The following is a 26282-nucleotide window of genomic DNA, read 5'->3' as shown; positions in this document are numbered from 1 at the left end:
ATACATTAAAATGTAGGCATGTTAAAGATATTGAATAAATAAATATAAAGGGAAAATCGGTTATTACTTGTATAAGTTTTGAGTAGCTGATTGTTATAATCATTTAACTTTATCACTGGCAAAGGGACATTGTCTTTGAATTGTTTAAGAATTCAGTATAAATGAAATTTGTATCCGCTAAAGAAATATTCAATAATGCCCTTGGTGTTTTTTTTTTTTAAATCTTGAGATCATGACCACATCAACTGAACATTAGAATTCAAAACAAAATTAGTTAAAATGGATGAGTAAGATATTACACAGTTTAATGATTTTTTTTAAAATCAGGAAATAAAATAATATGATAGGAGACTGTACAAAGTAGGAGGAAATGGCTAAAAAATAGAAAACAATTATATTCAAGATAAAGTAAAACTATAGGGTACTTTGAAAAACTTATGGTTTCCAAAGGAGACAGGTTGCGGGGTAGGGGAATGGGCTGGGGGTTTGGGATGGAAATGCTATAAATTGGCTTATGACAATCCGTTGTACCACTATAACTGTAATAAAATTCACTGAATTAAAATAAATAAATAAAACTATAGGGTAAATAATTTTCACAGTGTGTGGGTGCCATGTGCAATATCCGCCATAATACAATGATTTCTTAAAGGAGGCCTTTTAAATATAACTCTGAATATTCTACTGCATTATCAAAAGAGCATTTTATTTTCTATTCTTTACTACTCTTGCTATAGCTTAATCATGAAAAAAATTCAGATAATGGAAATTATTCTTGCCCATGGGGTTGTGAGCTAAGCAAAATAGAGTGTCAAGAAATCATCCCTGAGTCATCTAGATTAGAAGTGCAAATGTGACTAGCAAAACATCTAACTGACAATAAGTGTATTAGGCTACTCTGAGTTAAACTAGATATTATCCTCAGGGACTGGCTGAGAGTTGGGCATTGGTTGAGGCTCAAAGAATTTAAATTATAAATGGAAAGACCTGAACGATATATATATATATATATGTGTCAGATAGATATAGATACACATATTATATATATTATAAATATATTCATCAAATCTTAACTAGTTGAAGACTTTTTACCATTCTCACAGCCGCTTTTCTCAGCATAATAGTACTCTTAATGTTGACCAGAAAAAAAAAGCATATATCTTATCTTTGTTAATGTATGCCAATGATCGAAAACAAAAGGATAACTAATGAGAATTACAAAGTTCATTTAGTAGTACTTGAAAATGTTTTAAGTTGCAACAAACTTGTAAAAATGCCATCATGTAAAATTCATGAACTTTCACCTCTCACACACATAAAATCTACAAAAAAAAAAAAAAACCATGTACCTCCCGAAACATGTAACTTGAAATTTTGATGGGTAGCAAAACCAAGATATTTATAGACATTTTCCAGGTCTTAGCATGAAGGTGAAAAACATTTGACAAATTAAGCCCATGTTCAGAACAACACAAGTTCTGTCTCAGATGTACATGAACTGGCAACGCAAAATAAGCCTGTTCTTCACCATGTCCAATACCTAACTTAATTGGTCGCTTGTCTTTCATCAGCAGTAAAGTTTTTAGTATTTCATTTTGCCAATTATCAAGATAACTGGGCAGTTTTTAAGATACAAAGTGACAGGCTGAGATTATTTAAAGTATCTGAAAAATGCATTTAAAACGAACATCTGGGAAGATTAATCTTTTTTTTTTTTTCGCATTAACCTGCTAAATCCCAAGGGTCTGCTTAAGAAACCTACCTAAATTCCCTGAAAGTGAATGAAGGAGGCCCATAGCCACAATCAACTTTCTACTAGTAAGTAATTCTTTGAGAGACCACATGTTTCAGTTTTAGAATTTGCAATATTGTGTAGATGAAGATATATACATGTACAACACTGTCTAAACTGAAGCATTTCACACTAAACCTACACAAAATATTTAATATCTCCTTCCTAAACAAGTGATCTAGAAGAACTGGCTAAGGTCCTTATATTTTGTATTAAGAATGCTATATTTTTCCACCTAGACTAGAGAAACCCTTAATCAAAAGAAAACATTGGGAGGGACTGGGAGCTTGGGGTAAATAGATGCAGAATGTTGCCTTTGGGATGGATTAGCAATGGGATCCTGCTGTGCAGCACTGGGAACTCTGTCTAGTCACTTATGATGATGGAACACGTAATGTGAGAAAAAAGAATGTATACATGTAAGTGTAACTGGGTCACCATGCTGTACAGTAGAAAAAATACATATAAGTAAAAGACAAAAAATAATAAAACAGAAAATATAAAATGAAAGAGAATTAAAACAAATGTCAAATTTATTTTGTTGAGAGGAATAAGATACAGAGAACAGGGACAAAGAAAAGAATTCTTCATCTTTGAACCAGTTTGTGATTGGTCTTCTGTGAATCGTGTCACAGAAGATAAAGCCAGACCCCTAGGAGAAGAACAGAAGAGCATGGAGGAGGTTTTAGCAAGTTAATGGACTTGCTCATGACCCTGAGTTGCAGACACATAGTAGGAGGGCAGAGACATCCTGCTAGGTGGCACAGAAGCAGCTATATGTTGACCTATATGGAACTGAGCTCTCTTTCTGAAATACTCTGTTATGTGCAGTGGTATGAATCCTGACAAGGTACACTCATCTTGGTATGACTGGAAACCCTACCAGGAGGGATATAGGAATAATCTCTAAAGACTGCAAAGCAATGAGAGAAAATGTGAAGGACCTGGGAGTAATAGATATTCCAAACTGTTTTTTAATGAAAATGTTATGACTTTGTTAAGGGAACCAAGACTGATGTAAATGAACAGTTTCCAATGCTATAAAGAACAGAGCTGTCATTTGGTCATGCTTCACAACACCAGCATGATTTATCTTTTAATTGGCAGGTGGAGTACATCTCATAATGATTGTGGTGTGCGCGACTGCTGTGTGGTTTATCAATTTATTGCCTCTGAGGCCCAATTCACCGTTTCTGACTGCTTTGTGAGAATGAATCTGGACCCATAAAAATACTTTTTCCATTGTTATCTGGCAATGAAACTTTGTCAATACAGGGTGCAGGAAATAAAGGTTTTGCCTTCCAGTTTCTGGTTTGCTCTTTCTATTGGCTCCTACGATGTGCTTGGTTTCTTTAGCACCAGACTCTTGCAGCATCCCCAGCTTCTCCCATGTCTGGCTCCAGCTGTGCATGTTAAACACTGGTCCCCAGAAGCCGGGAGCTGCCCTTGCAAGGCCTCCTCACCTTGGAGGGTCCGGTAGCAGAGTGCCTCAGATGAGACATCTCCCTGCAAATGGCTTTCCCTGTCACCCCAAAGAGTGGATTTCCTGCAAGTTCTGCCAGCATGGCATCACTGTGACTTCCTTGTCATCAGTGGGCACGGCCATGTTCTCTCTAGCGCAGTTTGGACTGAAGTCCTAAAGAGGAATCAGGGCTTCTCCCCCAGGTACTCTATCTCAGCCTCAAGGGTGGTGGCAGTTCCTTGTAATTATATACTTCTATAGTCTTTCAAGTTTTCTTCAGTTATTACATACCAATACCTTATTGCTCCAATTCCCACTTGGAGTTAAAAATCATTAACACTAAATTTCTTATTCTAATTACTGCGTGGTTTCTCTATTTTGATTGCACCCAAACTGATGCCTCTGCCAACTAGTTGCCTACTAAAGGGTTTCAAAATGCGCCTGCTATACTGCACAAACCCCTTCACTGAGCATCTACTGTGTACCATACCTGTCAGCTACCAGGGGGATAGAGCAAACCACATGGATGCAGACCCGATCCTGGCCCTTCACAAACTTAAACCCTACCTTCAGAGATAGAATGTACACAGAACATTATAACACAATTTGATCAGTTCTGGGGGAAGCATAACGTACATGGAATTGATGGGAAAGAGAACAGGCTGATGGAAGTGGGAAGGTTATATCTTGAATCATGTGTAAAGACTTTCTACTTCTTCTAAATAGGTGTGTGCACTCAAAATAGAGTCAGAGGACAAAGTTCCAGGCAGGCGCAATTAGAAAGCATCTTGAAATGATCAAAACTGTTGGAAGATAACACAGGATCTCTCAGGCATGATGAGCTTTCTGGCACTGGAGATGTGCAAACAGAGACCAAACAGCTATCCCACAGGGTTAAATGGGGATTGATTTGACTTAAATGATTTTCAAGGTGGTTACCAATCTTTGATTCTATGATTATAAAACCAAGTCAAAGTTATTTAATCACAACACACCTGCTCTTTCTCTTATGTTCCATAGCTTGCTCAACTGTATTTTATTCTTCCTTGACAATTGTAAAATAGCTTATTCTCAATTTCTTCTTAAACTGTTTTACACATAGAATTATATATAATTTCCTATCGACGAGAGGTCACTCAAGCCTGTCCTCTAATTTCTTAATGATTCCCTTTCTCCCATCAGATATTCATCCTTCCACTTCTACACTAATAATAATTATACAATTGTGGCTCCTTTTATTTTAGGCTAAGAATTTTTTCTAACTAGTGACCCATCCACACTTTTTTCATGTATCTCTGTATGTTAGGGCTTACTGTGTTCTGTAACAAGACATCCACAATTTCAGTGTCTCTGGTAATCTGCTAATAATACATTCTTTTAGTGTCTACCTTAGAGATTATACCATGCTTTTTTTTGGGGGGGGGGTCTTTTTATCTTTTTAGGGCCATACCTGAGGCATATGGAAGTTCCCAGGCTAGGGGTCCAATCGGAGCTGTAGGCACTGGCCTACACCACAGCTCACAGCAACACCTGATCCTTAACCCACTGAGCCAGGCCAGGGATCGAACGCACATTGGGTTCACTAACCGCTGAGCCACGATGAGAACTCCTATACCATGCTTTCTTAACAACAGAAACAGAAAAGGAATTCTCTTGTTTCCTGACAAAACAGTAATATTTAAGTCTTAAAAACATTAAAGTGTTTTCTCCTTTGCATCTTTTACATTTTATGTTTTTTCCTTCCACAATTTAAAGTTTATAAAATGTTACAAGTATGATTTTATAGAGGTTATATTCAGTTATATTTGCCCACACTACTTATTGGTGCGCTTTCTCTTCCACTTTCCAACATTTTCGCCATGGGCCCTGAGTACCCTGCATATTCTTGCTGGATCTATCAGGAGAGCAAGAGCCCAACTATGCTTTATCTGGAACAGTTCTGGGTTGTGTTTGCGGTGCACGGTCTTGAGGACTGAGGTACCATTTCCTCCTGAACAAAGACTGAGGTTATTTCTGCTTGCTACAAAGTTAATGGATCATCTCAGATCTGTGTTTGTCTCTTGCAACACAACGTGGCATTGCATGGTTGTGTACTGGTACCCACACGGGCCCCCCTGCATTATTCTGCGGACTTGGTGAGCATCACAAACTGGTACAAAAGTGAAGCTCATGCCTCCTGTTGGGTTTTGAGTGATAAAGTGCCTCGTCTCGGACTCGAGAATCTTCTGTCTTCTGCCAGCATCCAGGAAACAGTAACAGGCTAGGTTGTGAGCCTCTTCCCATTAGAATTCACTAGTCATATGTTCTGTTCTGCCTAATCTGCTTTTAAATTCTGAGTTTTAACCAAATTAAAACTGTGAGTTTTAACTCTAGATCTTGTAGTTGTCAGTTCGAGGACTTCAGCTTATTATTTTTGTTTTCATGTACTTTGATTCTCTATTGACAGTTTTCATGCTGTCGCCTTTTTCCCTCCTACGTATACCCCCATTTCCTCTAACCTGAATATCCAGGTCATGTGAACCAGCTTCTAGTATTTGACTCTCTTTTGATTATTGATCACATCATCTCTCTTTTCATGTCTTACTTATTTGTTTTATTGTGTTAGACTTTTTGCATTAAAAACCTATGTAGACTTCAGATGATGTTATTCACTACCAAAGAGGCTTTTTAAGACACAGCGGGTAAAGGTCTGATCTCATAAAATACTCCTAAGAGATAAAATAAACAAAAGAACAAGCAAAAACCTAAGACAATTACAGAACAAGGTGATAGAAGAAGACTAACCAAGACAAAATTTAGTAAAATTAGTCCCACTCTATTCTGCTCTGATCAAATCACATTAGGGATATTCTGCTTAGCTTAGGCATCTTGTGACACAAATTCAACTTAAACCTGAAAACCATATTATATTCGGTAACTACTTCCCCACCCTAAACTATGTAACAGGAAGACATACATTGGAGGGATGGTCAAGACAATTAGAGATGTGGGCTCTTCAGAGTATTTTTAACTCAGTTCTGCCATGTATCAGGTTCTGAACAATCCTGGGTTTCCAGTTAGAAGTGTAGAAGTTCCCATGATAGTTTTTAATCTACAGTTAATAAAGGGATGGTTCTCCTTGCCCGGGATAATTCCCCAAACTTGGAATGTTTGAACATATATCAATCAATTGATATGAGCCTCAGTGAAATCTAAAATTCCCCAAGGCCTGCATTGCACTAAATCTTTTAAAACATTTTATTTTCCCTCCATGAGCAAAATCAGTAACTAGAAAAAACAAAACAAAACAAAACAAAAAACACATTGTCCACCCATATGAAGAAAGAGAAGCAGGAAGATAAGAATTTTCTTTTGGGAAATGATGTTTGGAGTAGGCGCTCCTCATGCATACACAAGTAAAACAAGGATCCTCCAATATAGAATCAGTTAACACACTACTTTAGGAAAAGCTCTCAGTATTCAACAAAGTGGGATTCCCTATCACACCGCCCCTCAGTAAAGTTAACGTAGATGAATCCATGGCCCTTAGCCATGACAAGAATAGATCCCTACAAGATAACCAGATACAATATGACCTCTTGTTATCTGTGTCTTTAAATACAACCTTCAGGGTGCCAATGGCCTGTCATGATCAGAAATATTAAAAAACATTTTCATCTGCTTTTTTAAATTTTCCCTTCAGCCCAAAGTTGGAGTTGCTGATCATGTTATACGGGGTGGTGAAAATAAAAACATATTCCTTGAATGCTAGGAATTTGTGCTAGGCACAATATATACATTATTTCCAACGAATAATGAACTCTACTCGGCAAGCAGAATAGGTAGCATAACCCCTTATTATAAAAGAACAGAGGCAAAAAGAGGTTAAAAGAAGTAACAAAATCTGAACACAGACCTCTCTTGACTGCAATACCCATGCCCATTCCACCACTGTCCTACCTTTCTGATTGTTTTGATCCATAATTATAGCTGCAGAGCTGGCTGAAAGATTATGGAGTATGTTTTGGTATAAAGTCAGAGATTTTGTGGTTGAATTTGTCATTCTTCAGAGGTTGAGATAAAGCAAACAGGACAGATATCATCAGGAATAATGCATGTGTGTGAGTTAAGTAAGTATAATTTTCCCTCACAATGGTAGCACATGTTTTGTGTTGCCTGGTGAAATCACTGATTGTGCCCTCCTCTGAGTCAGGAACACATTCCAAGATGTAAATATTTTTTTCTTTTCTTCTTCTTCTTCTTTTTCTTTTTTAATAGACCTCTGGCAAGAAAAGTTTACCAAACTTTCTCCATCTGATAGCAAAATCCATGTTTTTTTTTTTTTTTTAAGGCAGATGTATTTTGCTTCTTTTTATGGGGTATGCCCCAAGCAATCATCATTTTCCCCCAATTTTCCTGATAGTGATTTCCAAAGACATAGAAAATATTAATTTTTAAGGCTGTCATTTGCTCTGCATTGCCCTTGGCATAGAAGGCAGTAGGGCATGCACATGAAAAAAGTACCTAAGTGTGTGTTCAAGTTGGAAACTCTTAATCCCGACCTATCAAGGAAAACTGAAGTGATTTAGTGGGGCACAGATCAACACCTAAAGAACACACAACGTGAGTGAAAGATTGAGGACTATATCATAAAAAATGGGAGAGGTAAACTAACAAGTTTCAGAAAAGAATCCTGGGGCAAACTTAAGAAATGATCAAAGGGAATTGCTGCTAATGGCCTTAAAACTTTTGGTAAATTAATGAGAATGACCTAGGTTAACCCATAAATTAGCTAAGTCAACTCTCAATGTTATTTATGGGAGCAACACATTGCCAGAAAACAAAACTTAAGTATTGATGTTCAGGCCCATTTCTGTGTGTTCAAAGGGATTTGAACTTTAAATATCTTCCTGATATATTTCACATTTTTTCAATACCTAATACTGCTATGCATTTTTTAATCATCCATTCTCTGTGAATGCCCTTTTATATTTTCTAGCACAATATTCTATTTCAGGCATACTCCTATATGACACACATTTATTTTTCTTTCAAGTGACATATATATATATATATATGTCATTGTGGCACAATCTAGATATTTTCTTTCAAGTGACATATATATATGTCATTGTGGCACAATCTAGATATTTTCTTCCAAGTGACATATATATATGTCATTGTGGCATGATCTAGATATTTGAACCATAGCAAATGTTTCCAAAATGTTATTAGTACTGTTTCTAAGTTCTGGATATCTTTCTTGAAAAGACAATTCCTAACCAGTTCCAAACCAACAAAGCATAACAAAAAATACGTATGCAAGTAAATATATAAATAAATTTATATTTCATGTTCATTTCAGAGTGATATTTTAAAACATCACATTACATAGTTTTGTTTAATATCACTGGTCATTTGTGATTACAAATTAGGTTTCTGATCAATTAAGAAAATTAAGCAGTGGTATCTCTTCTACATTTCCAAGCATTCGAATCTCTTCAGAAATTCAAAACTTAAGGAAAGGCAATACATTTGTTCACAGAGTGTAAACTAATATTCCTGGTAGAAGAATTAAATTAGAAAATCCTTTCTGAACCTACTGAAAGTGGTAAGACATCCAAAATATAATGTACTACCTGTTTGTTTTCTTGTATTGTTGAAATTCATTTCATTTTTTTATCATTTCTCTCTATTCAAGTTCATGTAAACAATTTTTTTATATTACCACTACATTCAGTGAGCAGTAGTTTAACGATACTTACCTATATCTAAAACATCAAATTTCTTTCGTCTTTATTATTTTTTGATCCTTTAAGTCATACATTAGTTAATTGACTTATTTAAAAATAAATATTTGAGTACCGGATATAGAAACAAGCATATTGTAAACATTTCCTGTTAACAAAGCTTTAACTAAAGATGACAAATGTTAGTAGTTCTATTTTATTATAATTAGACTAATCAAATTAATTTACGTGGATCAATGGGAAGAATATGAAGTCCATATAAGTATGTAAATTAAATGAAATGAAAAATTTGTAATTAAACTTGTAAAATTTAGGTTGCCTTAAAATGTCCTAGGATTCAGGTATATAGAACTTTGCTTGAAAGTTGGCAGAATTATAGCTATAATCTCCTCCAAATATGACACAACTGTTATCACATTACTAACGTGAAATTTATTGTGAAGATCTTGATGAAATTGCTTAATATGGATACATGTCTGGTAAGCTAAAAAATATTTTAAATTTCTTCACTAAATCTAAACTTCTTTGGTTGTATATTATACAATAGAAACAGTTGTCAGAAGCAAAACAAATAAGATAATGGAAAAAGGAATAAGAATACTTTCAGAAATACTCTGAATGCAAAGCCTCTACTCATGAAACTAACCTTGGAGTATCAGTCATCTTCAGTGTGTGCCTTCAGGTTTCAGATTCCACTGATTTGAATGAGCATCAGTTGACTGAACAGAGAAAGCACTTACAATGGAGGGAGATGCTTTTTCATAATCAGGATATAAACCCTCTTTTGACAATCTAAAGTGTGCTTTCTCAGAGATCATCCATTTTAAACCAAGTGACTACTCATTTTAATTAGTTGCAGGGAGTTCTGCAAATTAAATTCCTGCCTGCAAAGTCAAAATTCCAGAAAGGGAATGCTTTCATTTTGTTAATTGCTAAATGAGTTTTCGGGACTGGGTAGAATGAAGGAGGCTCCTCATTAGCACGCAGATCTTGCATGCATGCACCGTGCTCATGGAGGGCCTCTTGTTAGGGCTAGAATGTTCCAGTGCTGAGTGTACAAGTTGGTGTTGTCTTTCCAATAAACCATCCTAGTAGGTTCACTTCAAGTTAAAGCCACTCTTTTTTTCTCTTTTCAGTCATGTGCCTTCATGATTCTGGCTTGAATTGGACATATGTGAAGTTATCTGAATTTAAAGTATGATCTAATACCCCAATACAAGATTTGATGCTATGAAGCACAGCATGCTAATCCCTTCGGTGATATTCACTCCCTTAGTGGCCTAAGGCAAAAATCTTTGTCTAGGTTTCAAAGACATATGAAAGTGCATGTAAACGTACAAACCACGAGCACCCTTGCGAGCCCCTCTATCTCAATCAAAGGGAAAGACTTACTTGAGATTCAGTTCACATTTGAAAGAAAACTTAGAACTGGCTTCTCTATGCAAGTAAAATTCTTGAAGGCTTCTTCCTACCTGAGAGTCTGCGATCCTTAGAAGTTGGCTTTCGGTTATTCGCGGAAGGATTTCCAAGGAGAGACTGACCCCTGGAGGCAGACAGAGCTCCCTCTGGCCAGGTCTTGCTTTTGTAATTCTCAATTATGAAGTAAAGGACTGACAGGAAGAGATGGTATCCATGGCGAATTCCAACAGGTATCTCACCTGCCTTTCCCATTTCTCCCTCCACACCCTCTAGCTTATTTATAGAAGAGCTAACTGAATCATAAATGGTGGAATATAAAGATTTTTGAAATCATATACCACTGGACTATAAACTCCATGAGGGTAGACTTTGGTTTCATTCATATCTATATCCCCACCTCTTTGGTTTCATTCATACCTATATCCCCACCTCTTAACGAATGCCTGACACACACTTAGTACCAAATAAAATTCTGTGGAAAGAGTAAGTGAACAAATTAATAAATACAGCCTAATTCCTTTGTTTTACAAAGATTAAGTAAATTGAACAAGGTCCCAGGCTTAGCAGAAGACAGGAATCCTGATTAAACATTCGTCAAAAACAATATGGGCAGGATGAAAGAGATTTAAAACATTCTGCCTAAGATACCAGTCAGAAAGAGCCCTATGGCACAGAGTAGCAATAGTTACTTAACACCAGCCTCCAAACATGGGCCCCTATATGTCCATCCTTGGAATGACTTTGATAATTCTTTTCAAAAGGAATCCATCAACTTCTCTGGCTTCATATGAACAAAGAAAGGAAAAGGGAGCAGAAAGAATTGCTTGCTCTGTGTGACTCATAAACTTTAAGCCAAAACACTGTCATGATGAGAAAGCTTGAGTTTCTCCAAGATTACTCCCCTCCCACCAGACGATGCAAATTAATCTAAGACACAGCACTATTAACTGACAATACTCCTGGTTGAGACATTTGATCGGTTACTTAAATGTTAGTACTTATAAATGAATCATGTAAAAGGGACTTTGGGAAGAAACATGAAGTGACTGCAGTTTTGATTATTAGACACTTGTCAAGGCACTGGTAAAGCAAAGGCAGGAATTTTTTTTCCTAATAATTCAACATATATTATTTCCAGAAGAAGATAGATTGGAAAAAGCCAATACTTGCTGAAATTACTCATCTTATTTTATATTTTAACACTCTTTTTCATTAAAGCATGCTTAGGACTCCGTATTTTTCTTTGCTGCCTAAGGTCTCTTGTGGGCTTTAGGCTGCTGGGTGCCCAAGTATGCAGTACATCATAAGAACAACAACAACAAAAAAGAATTGATGTAATCAAAATACAAACATCATAAACCCCATTATTTTATCGGAGTCAATCATGCTTTTGTCTCCATTTAAATTGTGCCCCTAAGAGCAGTGTTTAAATTCAGAAAAAGCACTGAAACACAGTGTTTAAATTCAGCTGCAAATATAAGCTAACCTTCTCTTCTTTCTTGCCCCCCAAATATGTACATCTTTTTATATACTTCTAAATTCTTGCTTCAAACACTTAAGTTCTCAAATTTCCTCAACTCTCTGTTTCTCTACACACAATCTAGAATGAGTCTACATGGGCAGTCACATTTTTTTCTTCTCTGTTTAAAAAAAAAAAAAGAATCTTATTTTCTGATTACAAAAGTAATTTTGTACTCCGTGAATAAAACAAAGGTAATTATACAGAAAAATTTATAATTTTACTGTCAAATAGAACCACCACTAATATTTTACTTATTTCTTCTTGAGTTTAATGATTAAGGCTCTATTGTATATTTATTTTCACAGCCTACTTGTGAAATAATATAATATTCTATTCTATTTACTCAGTAATACAGGTTTTTAATGTTCAAATTTTGTTTTAATATTTTCTTGCCTTTTGTTTGTTTTTGACTTCTTTGACTTTCCACTTTTTAAAGTCTTTAACAATTTGAGGAATATACTTTTAACTTTTAGAAATATTACTAGTCATACTTGTCTTTAAAGAATATTCTAAATGTATTTGTCTATTTATCAAAATCAAAAATGAATTCTATAATTTGAGACAATGCTTGTCTATCTTTACTCCTCCTATATCTTGTTATCATCTGTCCCCATTTTCCAGGGTTAGAAGGGAAATTAGGAAAAAGATTATCATTATTAACATTTTATTTTCTCATTATCCATTCTATTTTTAGGCATATATTTAAAAATGTTTAAATGCCTTTAAGAACAAATTTCTAATGAACATTCTGACTTAATCCTACTTGGTTAATTTAAGGCACATGCTCATAACTTTTACTATAATATTCACCACTCTCTCCATTAATTCCTTAATTTTAATTCATTAATGACATCCTACCTTTAAGTGTTTCTCCTGCCTCATTTCTGGTAACTTTGTGATTGAGATTGATTTATTTTGAATTTTTACCCATTCAATTTCTAAAACTCAATTGTAACAAAGGAAAAGTTACCTTCAGTTACGTATTAAGTCCCTCTTGTTCCAGGCACTTCTGCTGTCTGTTTTTCCTCAACATCAGTCTCTCTAAAACAAAACAAAACAAGTTATCTCCTGTATAATATTGTGACAAGAACACTTCACCTAAGATCTACCTTCTTAATGAATTAAGTGTATGATACATTATTGTTGACCATAGGTACAATGTATATAGCACATCTCTAGAACTTAACTGAAACTTTATACCCTCTTTTTAGTAATTCCCCGCTTTCATCTCCCCTGAGCCTATGGCAATCACCATTCCACTCTCTAACTCTATGAATTTAATGTTGTTGATTTTTTTCCCCAAGGGAAAAGTTTGATACAATAGCAGATACCAGTTTGCACTTATATCTCTTTGAGGTCTTTACCCCTCAGGCGAACATGCAACCCACTAAGACTGAACTAAGGCTCTCAAACAGTAGAAATCATGGTTTATGTACAATAGAGATATCAACTTCCTCTACTCGTATGTGTCAAACTACTGCTTCTACTTTTTCTCTCATGATCCATTATTCAGTAGCATTAAAAAGAAAAAGTATTAGAAAAATCTGATGTCAAAGATTAAAAGGTCAGCCAAAACTTGAAAAGAAGAAATCTTATTCTTTAACCCTCCCAAAAATACTTTTATATTGCTATTAAATTTTTAGTTTTCATGTAATCCTATTTAGTTTCAGTCAATAATTTCTTACAGCATCAAACTGTTTTTAGTCTCTGCCAGCTTTTCATTTAGATTTTTCTTTCTATATCAAAGAACCATAGATTTCTGTTGTATATTGAGAATGACAAGTAATTTTATAAAATATTCCTACAGTATCTGTGTCATTTCATTTGAGGTCTATTCTTTCTCTGAGTCTTCCAATTGGTCAGGCCTTATTTTATTATAGTGTTTTATTTTCAACTTATTCTAAAACTAGGAAAAATCCCATTAACGAAATGAGCTCCATCCTTAGGAAATGTCAAATCCAAATATACTTAAATGTATTAGTCAATAAAGTATGGGGTCTTATCCACGTTCGTTCTGTTAACACGTGTAACATTTTTAGATCTGAAGCTAGAAGTTAGGTAGAAACACACAACTCCTGTTCCAAATCTGCCCGTGGGAGGCACGTATCTTGTGAAGTTACGCTGTCCTGAGAAGAGTCTCTCCCATTCTGCTTCCTAGGATTCAAGTTGACAACAAACTCCTGATAATCCATCTTACTTCCTGCTTATAGGACATTTATTCACAGAGACCACACTAACAGGGATGTACAGGGTTGATGACTAAGGGAAAAGAGAAACAGAGGCACTAGGCAGTAGAAGATGCCTCTAGAGTTTTCAGGTTTGTTTAAGAGACTGTTTTTTGGAAACAGGAAATAAATAGTGGGTGATAATTCCATTCACTCTCAGGTAATGAGGCTTGATTCTACCCTCCAATGCATTATGATTGGAGTTTTTTAGTTCTGTTCTATCAGCTCTTCTGCTACTGGAAATTCTTCCCTGATCCTGGCACTGGAATAATATTAGGTGCAAATTTTCCATGTCTCTTTAAGGTCACTAATTTTGGTGCTTCTTAAGCATTATCATGGGAATTGGAAAAGACTACAATAGGGGATACTAACCATCCCAAACAAGAATCTACTCTGTAATTAATTTTTAAGTATATCTTAAACAAATGTGTGAATATTTTTTAACCTGCTGAACTGTGGCAATAGAAACAATCTCAATTCAATGTAATTCAATTCAATTATGTTTATGTGGTAATTACTCAATTTCTATTATTGGAAACAGAATCCTAAATCAACATAAGTGAAAAAGGAAATACATTCCTTCAATATAACAGAAAAGTCCATGAATAGCATTGTTTTCACATAAAGTTAGTTCATGAGTTCAAACAATATGTTCTGTTCTTGAGCTTTTTCCATTTCTCAGTCCCTCAGATCTACTTTCGGATGTTCATTTCAAGCAAAACTTTCTGAGTGGCATTCAGAAACTCTAAATCTAAGTACGTCAACCACAACAGAAAAGAGTTTTTGTCTTTCACATCATTGGCTACTTTGGGTCACATGTGGCAATTTCTGTGGTCAAGTCCATATGGAAATTTGATTGACCAGATCTGATCAATGAAGTATCTGAATGAGAGACCCAAATTTTGAGCCAGTCCCACTCAAAACACATGGAATTTGGGGTATGGAGATAATACTGGATAGGATAACTGGAGTGGGGTTTCTCAGACTACACCATTTTCCAAATGTTTCTGGACTTTCTCTCTATTTGCATTCATCCAGTCTTGCAGGATCATCATCCTTGAATTTAGATCCCAGCAGTGGGAGGGCCTCCTTGCCACTCAGACCTTAGCACGGAGGCCCTCCCACTGCTGGGATCTTAATTCAAGTCTGAGTGGTTCCTGTTCGTCCCTCGGCCCATAGGCTCAGAGCAATGTGTAGCCACAGCGTGAGATCTTGTGGCAGTTAGTTTGCCCCTTGACACCAGGCTGCATTTCATTATATGATTCTTTACAATGGTACCAACTGTTTCCTTTGATCAGGAGGAGAAGTAATTAGTAAGAGAATTTGAGTAGTCTTTCTCCAAGCCCCAGTACAATCTCACACTTTTACTCCCATCTTTTTGCTTTTGTTAGTAGTAACAGCCTGGCACTCATATTTCAATTTATCGTTCATCCACAGGTCAATATAGGCTCTAAGTCATATTAGTTTGTTTATTCACAGAGAGAAGGGGCCTGAAATTTTTCTATCAGGACCCTAAACTCTAACCTTGGTTGTCTCATTATCTGCATTCCATAAGAAAGACATTATCACTTTTTTTTTGCTACCACATAACCAAAATTGCAGACTTTCCAGCCTGGAGCAGAGTAACCATCACTGCCTCCCATACACAGGTCAGGCGAGTGTAGTCCACATTATATACCATCCCATGGACTGAGAGTTAGGGGGAATTAGTTCAAATATGGATGTGCATATGCATAAATTCATGACCTAGCAGCCCAAACATATTCAGGAAAAATGAGTAAAGTTTGGTTAAAACAGGCAATATGGAGTGGCCAAAATAGGTCAAATTTATGCCCACTGTTAAATGTGTATCCTTCAATTTTACTTTTTATTTTGAACAATAATTATCTTTAATGGTCTAGATACTGTTCTATTTATTTTATTATTTTGTTACATAAAATTTAAATGCGTACAATGGTAGAAAAATATAAAAAGGAACCCCTACATCAGCTAGCTTTATCATGTCACAGCAAAGGTTTTTAAAGTAGAAGTCCTACCTTTTTTTACCATCCCTAATTTTCAAAAAATCAAAATCCTTTTGCTTTAGTGACAATAAATAAAAATGCATACAGTTTTCTCCTGTATGTTATATTTGGAAACTTACTCATAGATATGATTTTTTTACACATGATGTTTATATTATTATTGCTGAAAACAAACTATTAATTCTTTCAAAATATTCATATATCATATATTTTCAATAGTTTCACTAGTCTAAAAGCAGTCTGGAATCTTTTCTGCAATTGTTCACCTGCTCATTATAGTATTTGGATAACATTATAGTATTTGGATAAATCAGACAATTTTGTCCTTTTAGAGAGTGATGATAGCGTCATAAGAAAATTATTTATACAAATGCCACATGGCATTATCCACTAGACAATAACCAATAAATTGTGCTTATTTAACAAATCATTTGTCCGGAGAGTAGAGCCACATGTGAACCTACAGTCAGATTCTGTGACCTCCCTTTATTCTGTGACTTGCTTTGTGAGTTGGAAAAATTAGTTAACCTCCTGGTGCTTCAGTTCAATCATCTATGAACTGAAAGAGTAACATTTGCCACCCAACTCACCAGTATTTTGTGAAGGTTAATGAGCTTCAGAGTTTGTAAAATGCCTTTTCTTCTTGGATTGTAAGCCTTTTGAATAGTACTAAATATCATTGCTATATTTTTTCGTCTGGATCTAGTAAATTATCCTTTGAAAGACCCATCACATGACAATATATGAGATAAGATACTTCTAGTAGCATCATCCCACATTTATCATGTTATTTGAGGGGTAAGTCTCAGCAACTGTCATTGAACTAGATTCACATAACTACTATTATTGTGCCTGAAACATCTGTGGCCCAATCATACATGCATATTAGAATTTTTCCAACTTCAACTTAAAATACCTTAGGTCTAATCAATTTGTCAAAACTATCATCTCTTGACATAGTTTTATGAGTTGAATACTAAATAGAAAGAAGTTTCTCCACTGAACAAAGGCGACAGTTCTTTATCACCACATTGAGTGAATAATGCTTAGTTCTTGATGAAAACCCTTAACAGTAAGATGATTTGATAAAAGAGAAAAATCTATCATTCTGTGTTTTCTCAAACAGTTTTGCCAAAGCTCTACTTGAAATAAAGAACATTTTCAATAGCACAAATTTGGTAGGGTCCTGGATTTTAGATGTAATGCTACAAATCCTATGTTGTATAGATTTAACTAATTTTATATTGTTTTACGTATTATTTAAAAATTTGAGTAAAGAAAAAAATCACATAATTTTCATGCTCTTAAAATTTATCTAAGAATTTTAGAAAGGTGTCAATGTATAAACTATTTAATCAACATTTCTTAAACTACAGTTTATCATTTTACTTTAAGTACTAAATAACTCCTATTATACTTTATTTTAGGACAATATGTACCTGTAAAATCACATTTCACACATTCTTATACTTTATTTCAGAACATAATAAAAGAAAAGCTAAAAGGGGAAAATACAAAATATATACATTTTGCTCTTTTTATTTCTCTCCTAATAGTAGAAACTATATTTTTAAAAAGCTCATGTTTTTTCCCGATTACAGAAATCATTATTGTATTCTAAAATAAATACAAGTGTACGTTGATATTATATTTAAAGCTAAGAGAAAAAAAAATATGGACTTCCCATCATGGCTCAGCACAAATGAATCTGACTGGCATCTATGAGGATGCAGGTTCGATCCCTGGCCTCGCTCAGTGGGTCAAGGATCTGGGGTTGCCATGAGCTGTGGTATAGGTCGCAGACATAGCTTTGGATCTGGTGTTGCTGTGGCTGTGGCTGTGGTGTAGACCAGCAGCTATATCTTTGATTCAACCCCTAGCGTGGGAATCTCCATATGCTGCAGGTGTGGTCCTAAGAAGCCAAAAAAAAAAAGACCAAAATAATTTTAGAAGTTTTGAAGTTTGGGGGCATCGCCCACACAAGGGGAATTCATTTCCTTGGTCTCCCCACATCAAAGTAACATATAAAGGTAAAACAGATTTTGAAGATTATAACCTACTACAGTCAACATGTTCTTCTTTGCTCTTTCCTAAAAATGTAAACCATCTTCCCCATCTTTCCTACATCCCAAGTCTGTATGGACACATATAGAGGGCACTTAACCTGAACAGTCATATACATTTTTTTTGTTTTTTGCTCCTGTAAGAAAAGAAGATGTGAGAAGTTTGTCTCTTAAAACAATCCAAGTATTATAAACATGAATAGATAGCCAAAGAGTTTAAGCAGACATCCTTAATTTAGAACAGGTCTTTTCTAAAACGCAGAACTTAGGATTAATTTTCTTTTTCCTCTTAAGGAAGTGTGATGCTGTGGTTCCCATGCGACAGTTCTCAGACCAAGGCTGGCTTTGAGCAAGGCTTCACAAGTTCAGCACAAAGTGAGAAAAACAAGATTTTTTTTTTATGTCTGTGATCAGAACGTTGTCAACTATCCTGTCTGGTGAACATAAACATTTTGGTCCAAGAATCTGCCCTTCCTAATTTTTTTGTTGTAATAAAATGACTCTTTTATAAAATAGTAGCGATGTGGAACAGATCTTTTTTAAATAATGCCCTTACTTGGAAAAATAAGTTAGCAAATCTACATTTTTCCAGGTCCTTCCCCAATCTTTTAAAAAAGAGAATGTGTTGACCTCTGAAATCCAAATGTCTAAGACTCTTTGGTTTTAAATATCTTTATAATACTCTCAGGCAGCAGAAGAAATCAAGGTTCATAATATCATTATATGTATAAAAGAGAAGTATTGGTATTATCTAGAATTTATTACATGAAAAAAATAATAAGTGGATTTTATACTGTCTGTAATATTGCTAGATGGTTTTAAAATGAGCAGATTTGGTAGGTGATATGTAAATGTGGTGCCTTTTTTGGGTAAATGAACTATGATTGCTTTTAATCATATACAACCTGTAGCTGATATGACCAGTTCATTTAGAAATACCTAAGACAGAGTGTTTTCTTACAGTGCAGTGGGTTACAGATATGGCATTATTATCGCTGCAGCAGCATGGGTTACTGCTGTGATGCAGGTTCCATTCCTGGCTGGGGAACTTCCACATGCTGCAGGTGCAGCCAAAGATAAATAAATAAATAAGATAAGAAGATTGTTTGGGGACAATGCATAAATGCTATGCTGTAGATTAATCAGAAATGTCTCCCAATAAGGCAAACCAACCCAGACAATCCATCAATGTCATCTGACTACTGTCAGTCAAGGAGCCCAAGTCAAAGATGCTACAAGAGCTGACCAGAATATTTGCCAAACATCAGATGCTCTTTTTGGAATGCAACATTTCAAAATGAGGCTCACCAGGCTTTACAATTCTGGTTTTGGTAAAGGAAGTGAAATTTCTGTGGCTTGTAGAAAAATTTTGGATACTTTCTAGATGCTTAGCAAATACCTATTGGAATTTGAGCAACTCTAATTTTGCTGTATGTCCTGATTTCCTTTTTTTTTTTTTCAGATTTCTTTCAGTTAGTAAGTCGCCATGCAGCATATGAAACCTTGTGCAGCAGTATTAATATTTTCATAGGAAAAACAATCCACTGCCAGTTGTCACACTTTTTTGGCTAGTTACTATGTTAACCATTGTCCGCCCAGAGGAGTTGTTAATGTCCACTGCTAAGTAGATAAAGCAGAGTCCCTACTGGTCTCTGAATGACAGTTTTATGAGGCCACATTTTTTGAAATTTGTATTAAGTCTATGTTTTTTTTTTCCCCTATGTATGTAAAGAAAGCTTGGTTAATTGTGGAATCTTTGCTGGGGCTAACTTTATCTGCATAGTTTTGGTCTCCGCAGACCAAAAATGTTAGTGCTGGAAAATTCCTGGACAGTGGTTTCAGAGGTACATGGCTATAAAAGAGAAGTATTTCCTTCTTTTAACTGCTTGACTTAGCAAAATAAACTCATTTTAGTTTTATAAAATGCAGGCAAGAAGTCAATTGTAAAGGGCTCTTATTTTTCCTTTAAACAATTTAATCTTTTGCCTTTACATAACCTTTTAGTATTATCTTTTAATAAAGAGAATAGGCTACATAATGGTGCTTTTGGCATTGCAAAGGGGCTTTGAAAATATCACTCTAAACCCAATATATATTGCATGCTAAGAACATGGACAGGAAGTTTGGTTTGGAAAGTAATTGTATCAGGCTACCAATCAGAAGGCTGAAAGTGCTGGTCCTCATTCTTTCACTGACTTCATTGTTTTTGCAAGTTTATTGTTCTATCCTGAGATTTCTCACCTCTGAAAGGACAGCAAGGTGTTGGGGGATGATGGGTGGGTGGGAGGGGAGAGAGAGAGAGAAATAAAGGCATTTTAGATTATTACTTACATAACAGCAGACTTCACATTTTCCCTAGCTTTTAATAATGTACAAGTTCATTGGGAAGTCTGATCTCAAAATAATAACTGAATCTGAGAGAAATGGGCATATTAAATAAATCTGTGCTTAGGTAATGTTCCTATGATAAGATTGAAAAAATATTAACCTAAAAGAACATATTCCTTTCATCTAGGGAGTCCAATGTATATTTTTCTTTTTTGGTCAGTCAGTTTAATTTCAATTTTAATATTTAGTGTTGGAGGAAAAAATATTTGTGGTAAGGAATAAATCAATTCCATCAAGGCGTTGGCACCAGGGACTTAACAGTCAAAGGGTCTCGTTTTCAGACACAAACATAACGTCATTTGGCTATCTTGTCTTCCAAAGGAATTCTGACTCAGATGGCCTGGTTTCCTTGGAGAGAGGCCTGATGGAGCTGTGTCTCTCCCATGCAGGCTTTTTGATTAATTTCACTTTCAATTAGCTTTGCCACTGCATTTTGGTGACAATCTTTGTTCTACTTTGAAAACACAGCTAAGCAACGTATATATTTCCAATGTCAAGTCTCAAAGAAGAAACTCCTCTCTCTCTCTTCCCCAAAGAACACTTTTCTGCCCAAAGATATGTAAAATTCTGTTCATCACAAGACCTAGAATGTTCTGGAGATGTGGGGAGTTGTATCCACTATGTCAAACTGTCAAGCACAATTGAGACTGCTCATTACCCCGGACATATTTACAAGGAAAAGATGCAACATACAGGAGACCTGAAGGTCCTCAGATGACTCTATTCTTTGCCTTTTTAAAAATCATAAATCGAAGGACAAAAAGCAAAAGTTTGATAATATATATTGGTCTATGATTACGAGATGTAGTAATTACTAAAACTGCCATAACAATGCCACAAACCGGGTGGCTTAAAAAACCAATTTTTATTGTCTCACAATACTCAGGGTGAAACTTTGAGAGCAAGGGTTGGCAGGGTTAATTCTTTTTGAGGGAAGGAGAATCCGTTGATGGCCTTCTCCTAGCTTTTGGTGACTTGCTGGCAATCTTTGGTGTACCCTGTCTTGTAGACATATCACCCGATCTCTGCTTTCATGTTCCCAAGATGTTCTTTTTGTGTATCTGTGTCCAAATTTCCTCTTTTTATTAAGGCCACAATCATATTGGATTATGCCCCATGTTAATGACGTCGTCTTAACTTGATCATCCACAAAAAGTCCTATTTCCAAATAGGTTCACCTTCACCAAAACTGTGAGTTATGACTTCAACATCGTTTGTGGGGACACAGTTCAACTCATAATGTTGGGTCTATCAGGTTTTACATTTACATTTCAATCCTTCTACACTGTTAAGAAGATGGCACAGATTCTAATATTGAGGTTTCCCTATAAAGATTACATTATATAAAAAAGAAGGGGACAGATGAAGAGAGGATACAGAAATCATCTAAAATAAAATCAACTATATTTTGAATAGTCACCTCCTCTTAGGTTAAATACATGTCTTTAAAGTATGTCCCTACTGTCATTATATAGTTATTACTTTTCTCACCTAATAAATGTGTCTATCAATTCATAATCCAAATTTGAATAAGCTAAATTTTGGCCCAAAATTTGGTGGTTTCTCAATCTGATCCATTTTAATAATCAAAGACATCCTATGAGTGTTTCACAAGGTCAAATGCAGAGCAGAGAAGTGCCTCCATGTAAATTACACATTAGATATTTTGTTCTTAGATAAACAGGCCATGACTGTATTGAATCCACTGGTTTTCTTTCCAATCCCACCTTGCCATATCAACTGACTTCTCTACTATTGATTGAATCAGCTGTGCAGACAATTTGATTTTTGTCATTAAGACAGCTGAAAACATCAGATTGACTCTTTTGGATCTGTTTCATATAAACACAATTATTGTCAGAGTGTTCTCAAATCCTCCCTCTGACTGCAGAACAAATGGAACTTTATTTTTTTTTTCACATTTTACTAACTGCAGAATACAAAGTGGATTCTACATCGACTCACCTAATAGGAGTAAAAGTTTGTTAACGATTCTAGAAATGACACCTAAGAGCCTTAAAAACCTCAACATAGCCTAACTTGCCTGATTTAATTTTAGAACTAAACTGATTTAAAGTTAATGAGATAAGGTCTGGAAAATATAGTTTCCTGAAGAAAAAAAAAAAAAAGCAGCAGCAGCAGCAGCATTGGCTTTGGCATAAAGCAATTATAGAGATATATACACCTTAGACGCCTCAGACAATGACCCATGCGTTGCCTCCAGTCTTTAGTCTGCCAGGGTGATGCACGGTGTGATCTTGTTCCACTGTGTTTACATGTATTCAGCTAAGGTATAGCTCTGCATGAAGACCCATGATAGTTCTGGGCACTTCGCCTTTCCTTGCTCTCCGAGTGCCCTGCAAATATCATCTCATCACTCTTCAAAACTCTCCAGGCAAGAAATCATACACCTCATCTCAAAAAACAATTCTTAAAAACAAGAATTTCTATCCTCCAATGAGACAGTGTACTATACGTAAATGCGCATAAAATTCCGCCCCCCCCCCGTTTTTATTTTGGAGATCAAATCAGTGAGCGAGCAATTTTAAAAAATCATCCAAACAAGCCAGAAAGCAAGCGCGTGTCAAGGTCTTTATGGACGACTCTCAAACATGTTTGTTTTACAAATTAACGTTAAACCTTCAAATAACAGTAGCTTGGTGTGATTCTCTGTGAAGCAAACATGAAGCTCTAAGAGTTTAACCCTATTAAAGCCTCCTTTTTTATTTACACAATGATATCTTTGTCTTATTAGCCCAGTAAAAATATTAATAGCCCTCCATAAAGAGAGCTCTGATAAAAGGCTACTTCATTTCAGAGTCACTAATCTATGTTAATACCATTTGGTCAAGGTCCTGTAACAGCTGTTAGGATATCAACCCCTATAGGTCAGAGAAAGAAGATGGGAAAATCCTTAATAAAATGTTGTTAGAAGCTACAGGTGGGAAATAAAGAAGCTCTTGTGACCTATAATCTTATTCCCTCATAAAGTCACCAAGAGAGCAGAGCAGCTTCTGCAGTTGAAATTAGACAACACACTAGTGGCTTTTCAATCTCAACTTTTACAGTTCGATGTTATCATTTTCGGTGAAGAACAAATGAAGGATACAGCAGCTCTGCCCAAGATGTTCTCTCAGGGTTTAATCAGCCCACTCAACCACATGAGTAACTCTGCCCTAACTGTATTTTATTCCCGTTTACAAGCAATAGAGGCATCTTGCTGGTCTGTTGATAAACAAACACCAGATTCTCAACATGCGCTACTTGGGCTTTATCTTTTTTTATTCCAAATACATGTAAAGAAAATAATTTCTTTTTAAACACTGAATACTGATATCAACTTAATAATGGGAGTTGACATGAGATCATACAATCTACCCTGGGCATCAGCCCCAGTGGGATGCTGAGTTCTCCCAATATTTGGTCCTGCCATATTGGTTACTTCGTGCAAAAAAAGGCTGAGGAAAGGCCACAAGCAAGTGCTTGACCAGGTAAGAGTCCTGGTGATAACTGTGCTTCTTTAGCAGATGCCTCCCTGAGCTCCTGCCCAAAGAGTAGCAGGCTTTCACTTTGCCCTGTCTTCAGAGCCACTGGTAATGATGAAAAACTGCTACATGTCTCCTATGGATAACTGGATCTTGATGGGCAACTAGCTTGTTGCTTCTTTTTGCTTAGAAGAGTATGTGACTCATATTATCCTTGGCCCCACAGGGAACAAAGAATGCTTGCTAGAAGATCACCACTGACATGTTGTTCCATCCTTCATAGAACTAATATTTTATGTTTTTCCTTTTAGATTTAGGAAGACTACATAGCAAAATATAAAATAATAGGACTGAACAGAAAAAGAGTATTCTTGTGGGAATATCTAGGAAAGGGTAGGTATTAATTTTCTCTGTTTTTTTCTCCCCATTATAAAAAGCAACTCTCTTACAATATCACATTAAAGTTACATTTTAAAAAAGTCTTGATTAACACTAAAATGGCTTTAAAAATAAGTTCAGACTATCAACTCTAAAACTGCTGTCACAGAATAAGTTATTGGTGTTCTGGATAACACAGCTTTGTTTTTTTTAATACATATATTTTTTTTCCTAAAAGTTAACCATGCAGTAGAGTAAAATTTAATATTGTTATTCAAGAAAGATAAAATTTGATAGATTTAATTTGCAATCAAATTTGCATAATATTAAGGTCTGGATTGTAAGCTTAAGTTTTGTCTTATGCACTTTCCACTTTTTTACAATGTATAGGATAACTTGTTTAAGAATGGTTGGTTCTGTAAGCAGTTTACTTGACAAATTATGTCAAATATTTGCTTTCTGAAATCCCAAGAATTGGTTGAGTATAATTGTACTTCATGTTGGCAAAAAAATAAATAAATACAGGACTAAGAAAGTCCTATCATTAATTTGTCAGAAAAGCGAGTTGTCATTTCTGAAAATTTAATGTCACCGAAGCTCTATTTCCAATAGCAAAGGAGCACTATTGCTAATAGACTTCAGAGCTTGAAATAAATAAATCTTTGGAATCCTGTTGCATCTCTTGGGGTGTGACATTTGACAGTCTTTTATAGCACAGAACGAAACAAGTTTGTGAGCTGGAATTCAATTGTGGCGTATTGATTCCTTGCATCAGTCATTATTCCCTGCTGATTGACAGCTGAAAATTGGTTACGTTAAGTATTTCATATGTTATATTGGCTGACATTTGCTTGCCTGCTCCTGTGTCAATATTGTTGTAAAGATCTCCAGCTTTATGAGATAGCAATAGACACTGACTGTGGCTTTTGTGTGATGTTCCAGTGTTTTTCCTGACATAATTTAAGACATATTAAAAACCAGCAGCATCTTCCCTCTTGAGAAGCTTAATGCCAATATTATTGTCTTCCAGGGGAAGATCATGTATGCTCATAATCGGGTGCTAATTTCCACCCGTCCGCTCATGTTTAGGCATTAGGCACTATAACTGTAAAATTGAGCCTTCTTGATTGATTCATGTCAAGCCTCATCTCGGCTCCTGCAGGGGAAGTCATCCGGCTGACCCTTTTTACACTAAAAGAAGAGATTTGTGTTCCTTTCTTTCACCTGGAACCATCAAATTGACTGAATAATCTGTAATACATTAGTGCTGACATTTGTTACGGGAGAATTAAACAAGACACAGTAATCATTCCTTAGAATAAAAATTGTGTTTGATTTCCAGCAGAGTTCTATTAAAGCAATGACAGAATCAGTCTCTTCCAAGGTAGGAAATTGTGGATATTCTCTGCATTAATGAATCAAGTTAACACATTAATTGCTTATAGGACCTAGTTCTCCAAAGTGAGTATGAAAGGATAGAGAGGCTCTGATTTATTGTCAATATGTATGTGTAACCAAGGCGAGATTCTCATGGAAAAAAATTCACACTGTCCTTTTGCTTTTGCTAACCTGAGATGTAAGAGTTGTATTATTCCCTGAGATATATAAATTCCATCCCGAAATGACCCACTATCTATCTTCAACTCACCTGAGAAATAAGACAAAAAGATTGAGCGAGCAAAGTATTCAAGTACTAAATCTGACTCCTGTTTTTCATTATGTCACTTAAGTTTGCAATGTCTTTGAATTTAGATCAAGATACGTCCTTACAGCTCACTCTTCCTGTTCTAAAGCA

Source organism: Phacochoerus africanus, chromosome 10, assembly GCF_016906955.1.
Source record: "Phacochoerus africanus isolate WHEZ1 chromosome 10, ROS_Pafr_v1, whole genome shotgun sequence".
Taxonomy (NCBI): domain Eukaryota; kingdom Metazoa; phylum Chordata; class Mammalia; order Artiodactyla; family Suidae; genus Phacochoerus; species Phacochoerus africanus.
The sequence above is the reverse complement of the archived record's forward strand: the minus strand, read 5'-3'. Positions refer to the sequence as shown.